This window comes from Heterocephalus glaber, unplaced genomic scaffold, assembly GCF_053883595.1.
Source record: "Heterocephalus glaber isolate CG9 unplaced genomic scaffold, H.glaber_assembly_v1.0 deba00001545, whole genome shotgun sequence".
NCBI lineage: Eukaryota > Metazoa > Chordata > Mammalia > Rodentia > Bathyergidae > Heterocephalus > Heterocephalus glaber.
Window position 1 is genome coordinate 194,208 of NW_028258338.1, and position 19,932 is coordinate 214,139.

The 19,932-nt window shown below is 37.0% G+C and overlaps 1 protein-coding gene and 1 pseudogene across 8 annotated transcripts in view; one reads left to right on the forward strand and one right to left on the reverse strand.

The window, feature by feature from the left end:
* Positions 1-19,932, reverse strand: part of Gnl3l (G protein nucleolar 3 like) — a 119,473-nt gene that overhangs the window by 36,693 nt on the left and 62,848 nt on the right. The gene's annotated exons all lie outside the window — the stretch shown is intronic.
* LOC101721021 (charged multivesicular body protein 2b pseudogene) lies at positions 2,271-2,908 on the forward strand (annotated as a pseudogene).

Genomic DNA, 19,932 nt, shown 5'->3' on the forward strand with positions numbered 1-19,932 from the left:
AAGGAAAAGCTCAAGACTAAATTATTTAACTGGTGCGCTCTACCAGACACTTAAGTAATTAAAGCCAACTCACTTCAAACTATTTCCAAAAAGAATAGTTTTAATACTGGCTGAGTCATTCTAATTAGTCCAAAGTTGATGTGATACAAGAACTAGACATATGTGCAAGAAAACTAACCTGTATGAACATAGATGCAGAAACTATCAACAAGATACTAGCAAACAAATCCAGAAGCATATTAAAGACTTTATATACTATAACCAAATAGAATTCATTGGCTGGACATGGTATTAACATACCAGCATCCAGGAGACTGGGGCAGGAGGATCACCATGAGTTTGAGGTCAACCTGTGTTACACAGTGAGTTCAAGGCCAGTCTAAACTGCATAGCAAGAACTCATCTCAAAAAAAAAAAAAAAAAACAGGGCTGGGGATGTAGTGCCACAGTGCTGCACCAAGGTCTTTAGTTCAATCCCTGGTACAAAAAAAAAAAGACAGAATTTATCTCAGGAATGCAAGAGTAGTTCAACACACAAAAATTAATCAATTCAAAACACCTCAATAATAGAATAAAGGAAAAAACCTATATGATCATCTGCTTTGCTATAGTAAAGTAATTTGACAAACTCCATGATTTTAAAAAACCCATGATTTTAAAAAATATTCAATACACTGAATAGAAGCAATTTCCTCAACACGATAAGGGACATTTGTGAAAAACCTACAACTGACATTATATTCAGTGGTGGAAGAGTGAATGTTTTCCTTCTATGATCAGAAATAAGACAAAGATGCCTGCTAAAATACCTTTGCTATTCAATAGGGGAAGTTCTAACCCAAGCAATGAGACAAAGAGAAGAATAAAAAGCCATCTAAATGGAAAGGAAGAGTTAAAAGTATCTCTATATACTATGTACAAATGACTTTTTTTTTGGTACTGGTGATTAAATCCAGGACCTCATTGTCTTACTTACTTTCTTGTTGCTGGGACAAAATACTTGATACACATAAGTTAAAGAAAGAGGCGCACAGTTTGTAGGTTCACTCCATAATAAACTGACTCCAAAGCAGGATGTCATGGCAGAAGGGCATGGCAGAGGAGAACAGGCTCATAGCATGGCAAGCAAGAAGCAGGGTCAAGATCAAGGGGAGAGGAGGGATACATACCATTCCAGGTCATAGTCATAGGGTATGAATACCAGGCTTCATCTCCCGTCACACCCAGCTATAACCAGGCTATAAACTATAGGCTAATTCATCATCACACACCCATGATTCAGTATCACACATCCATGATCCAGTCACCTCCCAAAAGCCCCACCTATGAGTGCATGAGGTATTGGAGTGATATCTAGGTATAAGCCATAACATAACTGATGTTAAGCCTACATTCTGTCACTGAGTTATACCCACAGCCCTCATGATCTTGCAGAACATAATAAAGAATCCAATCACCTAAAAAGCTACTAGAGCTAATAACCAACTGCATCAAAGTTGTAGAATACAAGGTCAATATGCAAAAAAAAATAATCAGTTCTATTTCTATATGCTAGCAATGCACAACTCAAATGAAATTTTTTAAAAACAAGTAAAGGGACTGGAGATTTGATTCAGTGGTAGAACACTTGACTATCATGAGCAAGGCCCTGAGTTTGATCCTTAGCACCACAAAAAGAGAGAGATGGAAAAACAGCAGACAGACAGAGAGAAGCAAATAAAAAAGGACAATTTAAATGGAATCAAGAAGAATATAATCTCAGACCTCCAAATTAAAAGACCCAATCCAAAAACAGGCATCTGAAATGAATAGACACTTCTCAAATGAAGAAGTAGAAACAGCAAATAAATACATGAAAAAAATGTTCAACATCACTGGTCATTCGTGAAATGCAAATTAAAACAACACTGAGATTCCATCTCACTCCAGAAAGAATGGCTATCAAGAAATTAACCAAGCAAAAAAAAAATAAGAACCTAGATATATCATGTATAGGTACAAACACCCAATGATAAATGTAAACGAATTGTATACCTAAAATGTACCAATAAAAGAACTAAAAAAAAAATTAACGGAGCTCCCGGCGATCACCTGTGGTGGCCTCGCGAATACATGCCCTCCGTGGCTCCTGTCTGAAGACACTTCTCTCTTCCTCCTGCCCATCTTCTCTGGACCCTCAAACCCCCTAAAGTCCTGTCCTTTCTCTCTTCTCCTTTCCTAGTTTCGGGCCGGACCAGGCGGAGCCGGGCCGCCCGGCACAGTTCCTGACCATGGCGTCTTTCTTCAAGAAGAAAACTGTGGACGATGTAATAAAGGAACAGAATCGAGAGTTATGAGATACACAGAGGGCTATAATCAGAGATCGAGCAGCTTTAGAGAAACAAGAAAAATAGCCGGAATTAGAAATTAAGAAAATGGCCAAGATTGATAACAAAAATTATGTAGGGTTTTAGCCAAACAGCTTGTACATCTGCGGAAACAGAAAACAAGAACTTTTGCAGTAAGTTCAAAAGTGACTTTTATGTCTACACAAACAAAGGTGATGAATTCGCAGATGGAGATGCCTGGAGCAATGTCTATCCAAAGCAAAGACAATGCAGGCAGTGAACAAGAAGATGGATCCACAAAAGACATTACAAATAATGCAGATTTCCAGAAGGAAAACATGAAAATGGAAATGACTGAACAAATGATCAGTGACACACTCGATGACATCTTTGATGGCTCTGATGATGAAGGAAGCCAAGATATTGTAAATCAAGTTCTTGATGAAATTGGAATTGAAATCTCTAAAAAGATGGCCAAAACTCCCTCAGCTGCCCAAAGCTTACCATCTGCCTCTACTTCAAAGGCTTCAATCTCCGATGAAGAGACCGAATGGCAACTCAAAGCCTTAGGAGTAGATTAGTCAAAAACAAAAAGTCATTGTATTTTTGCTTACTTACAATTATTTAGGATAAAGCAAGCACGGTGCATATTCCTTTTATAAAACATACTTATTTTGAAAAATGAAGACCATAAATGAACAGTTGTTTCCTATCCCATGTCTACTTTGAATCTTTTGCCAATGGAAAGAGTCTGAATTTTAATTAGAACTATTTAGGTGTGGTGATGTGTAAAAAGTTGACTTTTCTGCATGGCATAGAGAAAGTATATCTTTTAGTTAGTGTCAGTTCATGTTCTAAATCTTTTCACACTGAATATAAAATTCTTGTTAAATGCCACTAGGCAACAACTTAAAAACACTTGTAAAACAATAAAAGCATATCACTAATTCTGCATCTGTTGTTTGGCCTTTGTAAACATATATTTTATGACCATAGATGGTTCAGCTGCCAAATTATTTTTAAATGATCTAAAAGAAGAGTGCTATTTAAACATTTGTCCTAAAAACTGTCATTAGCAGGGCCGGGGATTTGGCAGTGGCTCTGCCACCTGCCTTGTAAGCTCAAGGTCCCGAGTTCGATCCCCGGTACCAAAAAAACCCCAGAAAAAACAAACAACTATCATTAGCTTTTCTTTTCTGTTCCCCCCCACCTTTGGGGAACATTCTAGTTGGTAAGTTATTACCTTTCAAAATGTGCTTGGAACCTGCCTTCCATAGCACAAACATATTGTGCACATCTTTAAATTACCTTAACTGCAGAAAAGAATTAGTTTTAAACAAAAATTGAGATTGATATTCAACAACTATTCTGGCTATCTTATACATCTTATAGAAGTGAACTGAATTTAATTAGCAAAAAAGACTGAATAACTTTTACTGTAATAAAAGTGTATTTTGATCTTTCTTCCAAGAACTGAGATTTTTCTCCATATGAACTATAACTCAATTTCTATTTAATTTATAATTGTATTAATTCATATATCGAGCTCTAAGTTGAAGCCATTACTTTTAAGTACTACTACTATGACAATACTTTACCTAAATTTTTAAATAAAAGTTTAACATTTTTTGTTAAATAAACAATTTTGTCAGAAATTACTGCCTAAATGTGTATTACTCTGTTAGCAATATATTTTAGGTAAAGTTGCTATGGTATTTTATGTATAGAGAGCAAGGAGAAAATGACAGAATGCTACATCAGTTAGAAATAGAATTTAGAATTAGGTTAGCTTTGCAAGATGATGCTGTTGTGATGTATGAGTTCTGAAACATCCTATCATAAAAACCTTGGAGGAAATCAAATATATGTAACATGCTTAATTTGGAATGATGGACATTTTAGACTGATACTGACAAAGTTAACTACATTTTAGGACAGATTTACATGTGACATATAAATTGATGGTGGAGAAATAAGCCATTTAGTTGCAAATTCATAGAGCATTTTATCTTTAAAAATTAGGATTCATGATTGATAGTCTTAAAGAATTCTCAGTTGCTCTGATCAGTGATGAGTGAAAACACTGTACTGGATTATGGAATGTTAACCCAGAACATGTTCCAATTCATGGATAATAATAATGCCATCTAACTTTATTTACTTTCTTGTTTACATGTGGGGGTTTTTGTTTTTTTAAATTATTTTATTTAAAAATCTCAATAAAGATTTATTAGTGTTTCATTAAAAAAAGAAGTCAACCAATAACAAATGCTGGAGGGGGTGTGGGGAAAAAGAAACCCTTCACCACTGTTGGTGGGGTGGGAATGTAGACTGGTGCAACCACTGTAGAAATCAGTATAGAGATTCCTCAAAAAACTAAAACTAGAGGTTCCATTTGACCCAACTATTTCTTTTCTTGGTATCTTTCCAAAAGAATTAAAAGAATCATACTATGGTGATATATGCACACTCATGTTTAGAGTGGCACAATTTGTAATAGCTAAATCTTGAAAACAGCCCAAATGCCCATCAACCAACAAATGGATAAGGAAGATGTAGGGTTTTTTATACAATGGAATACTACTTTGCCATAAAGAAGGATGAGATTCAGTCATATATAGCTAAATGGATGGACCTTGAGACCATACTGTTAGGTGAAATAAATCGGACACACATGTTTAAATACTGAATTGTTTCTCTGGCATGAGAAACTGAAAATGGAAATAAAGGTTAAATGTATAACAGATATGGAAAAATGGGAAGAAAATGTTCAAATGTGAAGGGGAACAAGGGAGGAAGTTGGGAGAAAGGAAGGAAGGGACAAGAAAAAAGTGAAAATAGAAGGGAAAAATGGAAACAAAGCTTTTGTACATAGGGAGGGGAGGGGGATGAAATAAAATAAAATTTAAAAACGAATATAATATTTAGAAACAAAATTTTAAATGTTTAAAAACTGCAAAACAATTGTTGAAATAAGTTAGAGATCTATATAAATTTTTAATGTACCATGTTCATGGATTAATATTTTTAATGGAAATACTCCCTAAATCGTACCACAGATTCAGTAGATCAAAATATCTATTTTTAAAATCCCAGAATCTGGGCTGGGGATTTAGCTCAGTGGTTCCACCGCCTGCCTCGCAAGCATAAGGACCCGAGTTTGATCCCTGGTACCAAAAAAAACCAAAAAAACCCAAAAAAACCCAGAATCAAGCTGGGTATGTGTTGTCACAGGTCTGTAATCCCAGCACATTCAGAGGGCTGAACGAGGAGAATCACAAGTGTATGTCCAGAATGGCAAATTAGCAAGACCCTGTCTCAAAGTAAGAAAAAAATTTAAAATAGAGACATAACTCAAAACACTGAGGTTGTACAAGGTCTTGGGTTCATTCCTCAGTACTGCAAAAAAAAAAAATAAAGGAAACCACAATCAAAAGAGGTATCAGGTAGATGGAATCTACCTCCATGGACTGTGGACAGAATCCACCCTCATGGATAGTGGATAGAACCCACTCCTGTGGTGTTCATCCCTGCCCAACTATATGCTCATGGACTCTGGGCCCTGGCCACAGCTATCCACCAACTCTAAGCCCACTCTGTGTTTTTGTTTCCCCTCAACACATTTTAGCAGAGGAGCCAACCTATTAACCCACCTGATTATGGATGAGACCAATGTCCCAGGACAGAAGGTAATTCCTACAAGTCTGGGGAGCAATAATGGACTGGGCCAGTAGCACTAGCCCCAAGAAAAGCCCACAGGTATTTTAAACTACCAAAACAGCATGAGGTTTTATTCCAAAAGTGACTCATTTACAGGCTAGAATTGGAGAAGAGTGTTTAATCAGGTCCCATCTTGGGAAGAACAACTCCATACATGATTTCCAGTGTTACTCTCCCAGAGTGACTAGATGATATATAGCCAGAGGAGACCACCACAGAGAATATTGGCTAGACACAGACCCCTAAAAAGCTTAAGCTCAGGCCAGGAACAGCATGGGTCCTGACCTCCATGGAAATTGTGGCATTTAGGGCAGCTGGAATTGAAAGTCCTGGCATTAAGTCCTGCAGTCAGCCTATACCCGGCAGAGACCAGTGGTCTGATTGCAATCCCCATCTACCAACATGAGCAAGAAAACACCTCACCTTAGAGCATTGCCACAGTCTGGGATGTGTGGACAGAGGGGTTTCTGGAGGAGGGAGTGGACCTCAGAAACCCACAGACCATAAAGCTAGGTAGAGAAAACCATGATATGCTGCATTCCAAGACTGCAGATCCTGGGAAAAAAATTATTCATGCAAACACAGAGGAAATTTTCTTTTGAATAATTTCTTTTCTTTTCATGGTTTTGAGGAGCTTAGGGTTTTCCTCCTGTGTTTTTTGCTTTACTCCTCTTAATTCTTTTTTTCCTTAAATTTTTCCTTTATTTTGTTTCCTGTTTTCTTCTCTTTTTTCTGGTTTCTGCTTCTTTTATCTAATTCCATTAATTTCTTTTTACTCAATAGGATTCTTTATGTCAATTTTCTCTTGATCTTTCAATGATTAATTTTTCAAATTCTACTTTTTCCATTCAAAAGTTTCCCATCCTTTTCATCCTTACAAGTAAAATCATTAAGATTTATGAAACGTGGTGCCACCACCTGCCTCGCAAGTGCAAGGTCCCGAGTTCAATCCCTGGTACCAAAAAAAAAAACCAAACCAAAAAACAAAACAAAACAAGATGAAACATTAGTTAACCAAATGCTATTACTGTTGAATACTGTTATATTTTAATGGATTTATACATGTCACATTTAGTACATATTATATACTAATATTTGGGTTGTCTTAGTGTTTATACTGTAATACTATTTTCTATGCTTAAGGAGGGTACATTGCTGAATCTGAGGGTATGTTAATATCTAGTTAATTTTTTACACTATTATTGTTGCTGATTTTGTAGCTGTTGCAGAGGTGGCATAGTTACTGCTATTAATTAGTTTTCTCTATATGGCAATATCTGGATTGAATTTGTGTCATTAAAAATACTGTGGGCTATCCTTGAAGAACTTGCACTGGGCCAAGTACACTGCAGTATTCCCTCACAAATGAATGTAGGTTACTGGATCTTCAGACAGAGGCAAAGGCCTATAGTTAGCCATGCCCAGAGTGCATCACTGAAAAGCAGATGCTAAGGAAGTCTCCAAACTAGCAACAGTCTTCCATTATAATCAATCCACAAATAGCACCACGAAAAAGAAAGCAAGAGAAACATGAGAATATAAGGCAACAAGTGTCTCCAAAATCTCCAAACTCCCCCAAATCTGATGCTTGAGGCATCAAAATCAAAATGCCATGCAGCTGAATTATTCATGTTTTAGAAGAAATTTTAAAATTAAATTTATATTACACTTTTGATGTACATAATGATCACATTTGTTGTAGGAAATTTGTACCTGTACATAATATATTTTTTTCCTATTCCCCACCAATCCATTCAACCCTTCTCCCCATTACTATTTACAAAGGCTTTGTTTCCATTTTTTTCTTCTATTCTCTTTTCTGTCCCTTTTCCATTCCTACACTTCCCTCTCACCCCTCACTTCTTCCTTTTCCCATTTGAAAATTGTCTTCCTACTTCTCAAACTCTATCATCCATTGTGGTGTTTATTTGTGCTTTTAGTTTTTCACACAAGGTAAACAATGTGATATTTAAGCATGTTTGTCTGGTTTATTTCACTTAAAAGTATTGTTTCCAGGTGCAACCAATTACCTAAAAATGTCTCGTTTATTTTCCTTTATGGCAGAGTAGTACTCCACTGTATATAAAAACATTTTACTTATCCATTCATCTGATGATGGGCAGCTGGACTATGTCCAGGATTTAGCTATTACAAACTATGCTGCCATAATGTGGGAGTACATATATTGCTGTGGTATAATGCTTTTAATTCTTTCAGGATATAACAAGAAGGGGAATAACTGAGTCAAATGTAACCTCTAGTTTCAGTATTTTGAGGAATCTCCATATGGACTTCCATAGTGGTTGCACCAATTTATACTCCCACTAACAGCAGAGAAGGATTCCTTTTACCCCACAGCCTTGTCAGCATTTGTTAGTGGTTGATTTCTTGACGACAACTATTCTTTCTGGAGATGGAACCTCAGTGTTGTTTTAATTTGCATCTCTCAAATGACTGATGTGCAACATTTTTTCATATATTTATTTGCTGTTTGTACGTCATCTGAAAAGCATCTTTTCATTTCAGATGCCTATTTTTGGATTAAGTCTTTAAACTTGAGGATATGAATTTTTTTTTTACTTCACTATATATTCTAGGTACTAGAACTTTGAGGAATAGTTGGTAAAAATTTTTTCCCCAATCTGTGCATCGTCTCTTACTCTGTTGATGGTTTTGTTTTTTGTTTTGTTTTTTTTTGGTTTGCAAAAGCTTTTTAATACAATGAGATCCTGGTTGTTCATTCTTTGTAATAACTCCTGTGCAATCAGGACTTTTTCATAGTCTTTACCTATACATATGTCTTCAAGAGTTTTACCTATATCTTCTAGCACATTAAGTATTTCTGTTTTAATATTTAGATCTTTGATCCAGTTTTTTAGTTTAGTGCATGGTGAGAGATATGGGTCTTGGTTTAAACTTCAGCATGTGGAAAGCCAGTATACCTAACACCCTTTATTAAAAAGGTGATCTTTCCCAGTGAAGGTTTTTGGCCCCTTTGCCAAAGATAAGTTGACTGAGTGCATTTGGAATTGTTTCTGCATCATCTATTCTGTTCTGTTGATCCTTGGGTCTGTTTTGTTTTGTTTTGTGTGAGTACCATGCTGTTTTTATCACAGTAGCTTTGTAGTATAACATCAAATCTAGGATTGTGATGCTCCCTGCCTTGCCTTTTTTGCACAGAATTCCTTTTAGTACTCTGGGTCTCTTCTAGTTCTACATGAATTTTAGGAATGTTTCCTCTAGTTCTGTGAGGTATGCTATTGGTATTTTTATGGGGACTGCAGTAAATCTGTATAACAGTTTTGGAAGTATAGCCATTTTTACTATACTCATTCTTCCTATCCAAGAACAAGGGATATCTTTTCATTTTTGGACATCCTCTTTGCTCTTCAGGGTCTTCTATGTAAAGTATCATGTCATCCTCAAATAATGATAATTTAATTTATTCCTTTCCTGTCCTTCCTTTTCTTTCTTTCTCTTGTCTAATTGTCCTGGCTGATATTTCCAGAACTATACTGATTAGGAGTGGTTATCATGGGCATTCTTGTCTTGTTCCTGGTAGTAGAGTGAAAGTTTTCCATTTCTGATAATTTAGTATGATGTTGGCTTTTGGTTTATCATGGATGGCCTTTATCAGATTGAGATGATGACCTTCTATTCCAATTTTCTGCAGGGCTTTTAACACGAACGAGTGTTTCAGAATCAGAAAAAAATCCTAAAATTCATTTGGAACTGGAAGACACCTAGAATAGCAAAGACAATTCTAGGCAACCGGCAAGGCACAATCCCTGACTTGAAATTATACGACAAAGCTACTGTGATAAAAACAGCATGGTACTGGTAAAAGAACAGATCTGAAGATCAGTGGAACAGATTAGAAGATACAGAAACAACTCCAGATTCACTCAGCCACCTTATCTTTGACAAAGGAGCCAAACAACTACAGATAGCCTCTTTAATAAATGGTGCTAGAGGGCCGGGGATTTAGCTCAGTGGTTCTGCCACTGCCTCACAAGTGCAAGGTCCCAAGTTCGATTTCTGGTACCAAAAAATAAAAATAAAAGAAATGGTGCTGGAAAAACAGGTTTTCCACATGCCAAAGATTGAAACTAGACTCATATCTTTCACCATGCACTAACCTAAAATAAAAATGGATCAAAGATCTAAATATTAAAACAGAAACATTAAATATGCTGGAAGACAGAATAGGTAGAATTCTTGAAGACATTGGTGTAGGCAAAGACTTTATGAACAAAACCCTGATTACACAGGAACTACCACAAAGAATCAACAACTGGGATCTCATCTTATTAAAAAGTATAGAGATTATCAAAGACCCCTTCAATGGGTCTCAGTCTCCTATGAGACAGTATGATGTACATGAGAATAAAAGACACAGATATAGAGAGTTCAGGGAACTGGGTCTTGGGCTGATCTAAGCTGCTCTAGACAGCAAAGACAAAAGGCACCAAGGACAACCAGTGTTTATTCATAACAGGTGTGGGGAGTAGGGGAGCTGAGTAGGCCCGGGACACCTGATGATAGTATCACAGGCAGGACTGTAAAAGGAAGCACTAGCAGATCTTACCTGAAGAGAACAAACAGGTAATTCAGAGGGAAAGAATTTAGTTGGAGTCAACTTGACCTTGGCTGGAAGTGAACTCAGCAGCCCTACTATCACGGATTAGGACTTAAGTCTCAGTAGCAGCCATTAGCAGAGGAGCTATACTCACCCAATTCTGATATCTGACATGCCCATTTGAGTCACCTAAAGCTTTGGTTGGACTCCTAATAGGGTTGAGTTATGGAGAAGAAGAAACTTGTGCCACTTATACTCCGCTACTACTGGGCAGTGGTGTCTGCTACAAAAAAGCTTTTGCATAGCAAGAGAAACCACCAACAGAGTGAAGAGTCAACCCACTGTGTGAGAAAAACTTTTTGCCAGTTATTCCCCAAAGAACTACTATCTAGAATATATAAAGAATTCCAAAAAATCAGACCCCCTGCCCAGATTTAAAGACCCAATCCTAAAATGGGGATCTAAAATGAATAGACACTTCCCAGATGAAGAAGTAGAAACAGCAAATAAATATATGAAAAAATGTTCAACATCACTGGTCATTCAAGAGATGCAAATTAAAACTCTGAGATTCCATCTCACTCTAGAAAGTAAGGCTGTTATCAAGAAATCAACCAATAACAAATGCTGGAGTGACTGTGGGGAAAAAAAAACCCTACTCCATTGTTGGGAGGAGTGATTACAAATATGATCCACCACACCCTGCTCCAATAATTTTTTCAATGATCCAACTGTATATTCTTTACAAGAAAACACATTAAATTAAAAGACACAAAAATATTAAAGTATCCAGGCGTGGTGGTACATGCTTGTAATCCCAGCACTTGAGAGGCTGAAGCAAGAGGATCACTGGGAGTTTGAGGCAAGCCTGGTTACACAGCGAGATCAAGGATAGCCTGAACTATAAAGCAAGACCCTTTCTCAAAATATATATATATATTAAAAGTAAAAGTGCCAGTCATGGTGGCCCACACCTATAATCCCATCTACTTAGGAGGCTCAAAAATTCAAGACTGGCCTGGGAAGTATAGGGAGGCCCTGTCTCAAAAATAAAACTCAAGAAGGGCTGAGGATATAGCTCAGTCGTGGAGATTTTACCTAGCATGCACAAGGCCCTGAGTTCAATATCCAGTACCCACTCAAAATAAATAAATAAAAGTCAATAAATAAAAAGTAAAGGGATGTAGTTCAACAGCACTGCACCTGCCTGGTAAGCACAAGGTCCTGAGTTCCATTCCCAGTACCAGAAAAAAAAGAGAGAGAGAGGGCTGAGGTGGTTGTATCTCTGAATTTTTTGCTACCCAATGTATGTATAAATCAAAATATTACATTGTACCCCATAATATGTATTAATATTTTGTGCCAAAAATTTTGAAATGAGACTTCTGACAAAAAATTACTAGACATAAAAAAGGAAATTTCATAATGACTAAAGGCTTAATTCATCAGCATATAATAATTATAAATACATATGCACCTAGAGTCCCAAGATACATAAAAAAATCATCAGTATCTAACTGAGAAATAAACAATTTAACAATAATGGTTGGGAGCCGGGTGTGGTGGTGCATGTCTGTAATCCCAGTACTCCGGAGGCTGAGGCAGGAGGATCGCTGTGAGTTTGAGGACAGCCTGGGCTACATAGTGAGTTCAAGGCCAGGATGAACTACATTGTAAGGCCCTGTCACACAAAATAAAACAAAACAAAACAAAAAACCCAATAATAGTTGGGAGGCTTCAATGCCCCATTGTTTAATAGATACAGGGATTGCTTTGGGGTAATAAAAATACTGTGGAACAAGGTAGAGTTATGGTTGGACAACACTGTAAGAACAGGGCCAGGGATGTAGCTCAGTGGCACCATGTCTGCCTGGCAAGGGCCAAGGTCATGAGTTCGATCCACAGTGCCCCCTCAAAAAATATTGTAAGTATAGTAAACACTACAGAATTGCATACTTTAAAGTGCCTACTTCTATGTTATGTGAACTTTACCTCAAAAAAAATGAACTTCCACAGAAGTCTCACATTTTATACAAATATCAACCCAAAATGAATGCAAACTCAAATATAAAACTATAAAATATTTAGAAATGCCTATTACAAATGTGTGATATTAGCTACTCTGGAGGCTGAAGCAGGGGGATGTTGAGTTCAAGACCAGCCTGAGCAACTTACTAAGACTTTGTCTCAAAATTATATATATATATATATATATATATATATATATATATATATATATGTATGTATAATCTGAATGCAGAAAAGGGTTAAGGACTTGACACTGAAAGAAAAACGAGATCGCATCAAATTTAAGAATTTTTGCTCTGTGGATGGCTCTATCAAAAGAATGATGCTAGATACAATGGCAAGCAGTGTAATCCCAGCACACTGGGAAGCTGAGGCAGTAGAATCACAAGTTCAAGCTCAGACTAGGCAACTTAAAGGAATTAGCAAGATGCTGTCTCAAAGTAAATAATGAAAAAAGGGCTGGAGATGTAGCTCAGTGTGAAGGCCCTGGGTTCAATCTCTAGTACCACAATAAAGTAAAGGAGGATGAAAAGACATGCTAGACTAGAAAAAAATATATGCTAACCATACATCAAAGAACTACTATGTAGAGCATACAAAAAACTGTCAAGATTCCAGAATAAGAAAAAATTAAAAATCCAATTAGAAAATAGGCAAACACATAAATAGATATTTAACTAAAGAGAAAACATAGGTAGCAGATAGACACAAAAAGATATTCAGCACCTTTAGCCATCAGAGAAATAAAATCTTGGACTACAATGAGCTATCAGACTGGCTAAAATTAAACAACAGTAGGCCAGGCGTGGTGGCATATGCCTGTAACCCCAACACTTGAGAGGCTGAGGCAGGAGGATCTCTGTGAGTTTAAGGCCAGCCTAAACTGTATAGTGAGGCCCTGCCTCAAAAAGAAAAAGAAAAAAACAGTAACACCAGGTGTGGTGGCACATGCCTCTAATTGAAGCTACTTGGCAGGCTGAGGCAGGAGGATCACAAGTTTGAGCCCAGCATAGGCAACTTAGTGAGACCCTGTCTCAAAATAAAATATAAAAAAGGGGCTAAGGGTGTACCTCAGTGCAAATGCCAAGACAATATAACCATATTACTCATACTGTGGTTGGTGGCAATGTAAAATTGCATACTTACTCTGGAAAAGTTTAGCAGTTTCTTGAAATAAAAAAAATTTAAATCACTCTATGTCCCAGAAATTGCACTCAAGTATTTATCTCAGAGAAGTGAAAATATATTCACACCAAAATCCACACCAAAAACGTTTAGAGCAACTTTATTCATAATGATAAAAAAAACAGAATTGGCCCAAATATCCTTCAACAGAGAAAAGGTTAAATTAGTACACCAATACCATGCAATACTAATTAGTATAAAAAGGAACGAACTATGGGTACATGCAACAATTTCAATGTATTTCTAAAGAATTATGATAACTACAAAACTCTAATACCAAAAGATTACTGCATAATTCCAATTATATAAGTCGTTTTGTCGTGCTGGGAATCAGTAAAGAAAAAAGAAAGTAAATTCTGTCATTTGCAGCATCACAGGTAAACCTGGAGGACATGCCAAGTAAAATAATCCATACAAAAAAGACAAAACAAATACTGCAGGATCTCAGGCCCAGTGCACACCTATAATCCCAGCACTCAAGAGGCTAAAACAGGAGGATCAGTGTGAGCTCCAGGCCAGTTTGGTCTATGTACTGAGTTCAAGGCCAGCCTGAAGTACACAGAGACACATTGTATCAAACAAACAAACAAAAAACTGCAAGGTCTCACATACAGAATCTACCAAAGTTGAACTCTTAGAGAGTAGTAGGGTGGTCACTAGGGACTGTGAGGGGAGCAGTGGAAAGTGAGAGGAACTCGGAGATGTTGATCAAAAGACATAAATTTGCAGTTAATATATGAACAATACTGATCCTAATATACAGCATATAGACTACAGCTGATAATAGTATTGAATACTTGAAATTTGCTAGGAGAGTAGAGTTGAAGTGTTGTCATTACTCCCCCATAAGTAACTATGTGAGTTGATGAATATGCTAAGTGGCTTGATTGGGTAATCATTTCATAACACAAACATATCAAAGCATCACATTGTACATCTTCACTATGTATAATTTTTGTCAATTATGCCTCAAGAGCTAAAGAAAAGATAGTATACTGTGTTAAGTCAGCTTTTCATCTCTGTAGTCAAATACCTGAGAAAAACAACTTAAGAAAGATTTATTTGGGCTCAGTTTCAGAGGCCTCAGTACATGCTCAAATGGTTTCATTGCTGTAGGCTTGAGGCAAGGTGAAAGGGTGTGGTAGAGCAAAGCCACTTAACTCATGGTGCCAGGAAGAAGAGAGGAGAAAGAGCCAGACCAGTAGGGCTCTGGGACCAGAATTAGTCCCCAAAGTCATATCCCCATGATCTACTCCCTTAAATGAGGCTACCTCCTGTTTTCATCACTTCCCAATAATGCCATCAAATTATGATCTTATCAGTGGATCAATCCACTGGGGAAGTTAGAGCCCTCATGACCCAGTCACTTCCCAAAAACTTAACAGAAACCAAGATTTCAACACACTGAGCCTTGGGGGCAGGGCATTTATCACATCAAAATCACAATACATACATATACTGGAATATTATTTGACCTTAAAAAGAAATTATGACACATACTGTAACATCGATTAACTTTGAAGACATGCTAAGTGAAATATGCCAGCCAAATAAGGACTGTATGATTCCACTTAAAGGAGATTTCTAGGGTAATCAAATTCAGAGACAGAAGGTAGAATTGTGGTTGCTGGGGGTAGAGAGAAAGAGAGATGATTGCACAATGATGTGAATGTACTTAATGCCACACTGAACTGGACACTTAAAACTAGTTAAGATGGTAACTTTTGTGTTACACATATTTTAACATAATTTTTAAAAATACATCTGTTGGGATATGATACCCTACATAGAAGATCCAAAAAGCTCCGCCAAAAGACTTCTAGACTTAATTGATAGATTCAGTAGAGTATCTGGATACAAGGTCAACATTCAAAAATCAATAGCTTTCTTGTACATAAATAACAGACTCACTGAGAGAGAAATTGGGGAAACAATTCCTTTCACGATAGCATCCCAAAAAATAACATATATAGGAATCAATCTAATGAAGGAAGCAAAAGACATCTACATTGAGAAATACAGCGCTGTGAAAAAAGAGATCAAAGAGGATATAAGAAAATGGAAAACCAAGAGAGATTATGTAAAGATGCAAATTTCCAATGATGAATGTCATTATATTGTATACCTAAAATATACCAAGAAAATTAATTTAAAAAACCCACTGGTCTTCTTCCATAGGTTTTTCTATGAGCAAATTATGTTATGTGCATGTATAAATCTGCCAAAATAAAACTCATTAATCTGTATAACCAATAAATAGAATGAAAAAAGTAAAATAAAAAATTAAAAGAGGGTTGGGTATTTAGCTCAGTGGTTCCACTGCCTGCCTCATAAGCGCAAGGTCCTGAGTTCAATCCCCAGTACAATAAAAAAAAAAGAAAATGGAAAGAAATCCCCTGCTCCTGGGTAGGAAGAACCAATAGTGAAAATGGCCATACTTCAAAAATTGCTATATAGATACAATGCAATCCCAACTGAAATCACAACAGTATATTTCACAGAACTAGAGAAAATAATCCAAAAATTCATTTGGAACCAGAAGAGACCTAGAATACCAAAAGCAATTCTAGGCAACAGAGACGTGGCAGGGGATATCACAATCCCCAACTTGAAACTAAACTACAAAGCCACTGAGATAAAAACAGCATGGTACTGGCAAAGAAACAGGCCAAGGATCACTGGAACAGATTAGAAGATGAAGAAACAACTCCAAATATACTCAGCTACCTCATCTTTGACAAAGGAGCCAACCATCCTCACTGACAACCTCTTTAATAAATGGTGCTGGAAAAACTGGATTTCAACCTGCCAAAGATTAAAACTAGACCCCTATCTTTCACCATGTACAAAATTAAAATTGAAATGGATCAAAGATCTAAATGTTAAGACAGAAATACTAAACCTGCTGGAAGACAAGTTAGATAAAACTGTTGAAGACATTGGTGTAGGAAAAGGCTTTATGAACAAATCCTCAGTAGCACGGGAACTAGCAAAAAGAATCAACAACTGGGATCTCATCTTATTAAAAAGATTCTGTGGTGCAAGAGAAACCACCAACAACCTGGGAAAAAGTTTTACCAGCTGCACCTGAGACAAAGGTCTACACTCTAGAATATACAAAGAATTCAAAAAAAGAGGCCCCAAATATAAAGACTCAATTCAAAAATGGGCATCTGAAATGAACAGACATTTCTCAGACCAGTAAAAGCAGCAAATAAATATATGAAAAAATGTTTAACATCACTGGTCATTCGAGAGATGCAGATGAAAACAACACTGATGGGGGTGAAGGGTGCATAGGTAATGGGGGAAAAAATAAGAACTAAGATACATGATGTTCAGGTACAAACACCCAATGATAAACGTAAATGTACTGTATACCTAAAATGTACCAATTAATATATAAATTTTTAAAAACTAAGAATATTCATATCAACTCTATTCACTGTTCACAACTGTTAAAACCTAAACCTAAGCTACATGTTCACCAATAGGCAACTCTCAACAGGTTAACGGATAAACTGCAGCATAGCCTTGCAAGGGAATAATGTTCTAAAAATACATGCACTAGCAGGTGAAATTTGAAAATGGTATACTGAGCTTTACACCAAAGTATATATATCATACTGATATGGGGGAAGAGATGCAACTCCCAAACCTACTAGACATCCGAAACACGAGTTCGTGTTCTCTATAAAATTGAAGAATGAATTCTAGGAACAACGGAGGTTAAGAGTAGAAAAAATTTATTGAGAGAAAGAAAGCTTCTGCTTAAGAGAAACAGAAGGGGGACAGGAAAATGGGTTGCTTGCCCACCCCACTTTTCAAAGATGTTTTATACAGCAAAGCCATGTGCCGAGGCGGGTACAAAGTGGGACAAAACTATAAGACCCAAAGGAAATTTACAAGGTGGGCATGAGGTGGGGCAAAACCGTGACCAACTAATAAGATTACAAGTACTAGGGCCGGTGATTTAGCTCTGTGGTTTCGCTGCCTGCTGCGCAAGAGGAAGGACCCGAGTTCGATCCCCAGTACAAAACAAAAAGTCACCTGGCTAATATTGATTAAATGGGGGATCAAATAGGGGAGCACGTCATGTAGCAAGCTTAGGAGGATTTTCAGTAAGGGTGGGTCAGGGATATTTCCTGGGGAGGCTGGGTTAAGACCTTGCCCCCCACCCCAGGTGATTGATACCTGTTTTAGAATATCAATCACTGCTATTCAACCTACATGGGTGTGCTAATTTCTCTCCTTTTACAATGCTGGCCTTCAGTGAATGTGTCTTCACTGTCCTCCATGTTGACTCCTTGCTGTGTTGGCTCCTGGAGGGCTGGCGCCTTAAAGGAGGCACTAACTGCCTACAAGATATCTAATACCAAAAAAAAAAGATATCTAATTAATTTATCTATCTGCAATCTGTATGGAGATACCTCAAAGAACTAGGACTACAGCTCCCATTTGACCCAGCTATTCCCCTACTGGGTATCTTCCCCAAAGAATTAAGAATCATACCACAGTGATATATGTGCACCTATGTTTATAGCGGCACAGTTTGTAATAGCTAAGGTTTGGAAACAGCCCAAGTGCCCATCAACTGGAAACTGGATAAAGAAGATGTGGTTTTTTTATAAAACGGAGTACTGGGCCGGGGATTTAACTCAGCGGTTTTGCCACCTGCTGCGCAAGCACAAGGACCCAAGTTCGATCCCTGGTACCAGAAAAAAAAAAAATGGAGTACTACTCAACCATAAAGAACAAGAAACTAGAGTCATTTATAGCTAAATGGATGCATATTGAGGCCATACTCTGAAGTGAAAAAAATAGGACACACATGTGTAAATACCGAATAGTATCTCTAGTGTGAGAAACTGAAAGTGTAAATAAGGATGAAAATGATTAAAACGAATAATTGATAATTTGAAATAGGAAAAGGTCCAAAGGGGTAGAGGTGGCGGGAGGGGAAGGGGAAAGGGAAGAAAGGAAAGGAAAACTTATGAGAAAGAAAAAAAAAAATGGAAACAAAGTCTATGTAAATAGGGAAGGGTGGTGGGGGTGAAGGGTGCATAGGTAATGGGGGAAAAAATAAGAACTAAGATACAGCATGTTCAGGTACAAACACCCAATGATAAATGTAAATGTATTGTATACCTAAAATGTACCAATTAATACATAAATTTTTAAAAATTTAAAAAGAAAACAACACTGAGATTCCACCTCACCCCAGAAAGAATGGCTGCTATCAAGAAATCAACCAATAACAAATGCTGGTGGGGTTCTGGGGGCAAAGGAACCCTTCTCCATTGTTGGTGGGAGTGCAGGCTGGTGTAACCACTGTGGAAATCAATATGGAGATACCTCAAAAACCTAGGAGTAGAGGTCCCATTTGACCCAGCTATTCCCCTGCTAGTTATCTTCCCAAAAGAACTAAATGAATCATACCATGGTGATATATGCGCACCCATGTTTATAGTGGCACAGTTTGTAATAGCTGAAGCTTGGAAACAGCCCCAGTGTCCATCACATGGAGACTGGATAAAGAAGATGTGGGGTTTTTTTATAAAATGGAGTTCTACTCAGCCATAACAATGAGAAACTAGAGACATTTATATCTAAATGGATGCACATTGAGGAAATAAATAGGACATAGACGTGTAAATACTGAATAGTTTCTCTGGTGTGAAAAACTAAGTGTAAATAAGGATCAAAATGTATAATTGATAATGTGAAATAGGAAGAAAAGGTCTAAAGGAGTACAGGAAGTGGGAGGGGTAGGGGAAAGGAAAAAAGGGAAAAGAAAAAATATGAGAAAAGAAAAAAATGGAAACAAAGTCTTTGTAAATAGGGAAGGGTGGGCAGAAGAATGAGGAAAAACTAAGAACCAAGATACATCATGTAAAGGTACAAGATTTCAATGATGAATATAACTGTATTGTATACCTATAATGTACCAATAAACTTAATGAAAAAAAACTTTTTTTTAAAAAATCTGTCAGGGCTGGGGATTTAGCTCAGTGGCACAGAGCCTGCCTCACAAGCCCAAGGTCCTGAGTTCAATCCCTGGTATGAAAATATAAATAAATAAATCTGTCAATA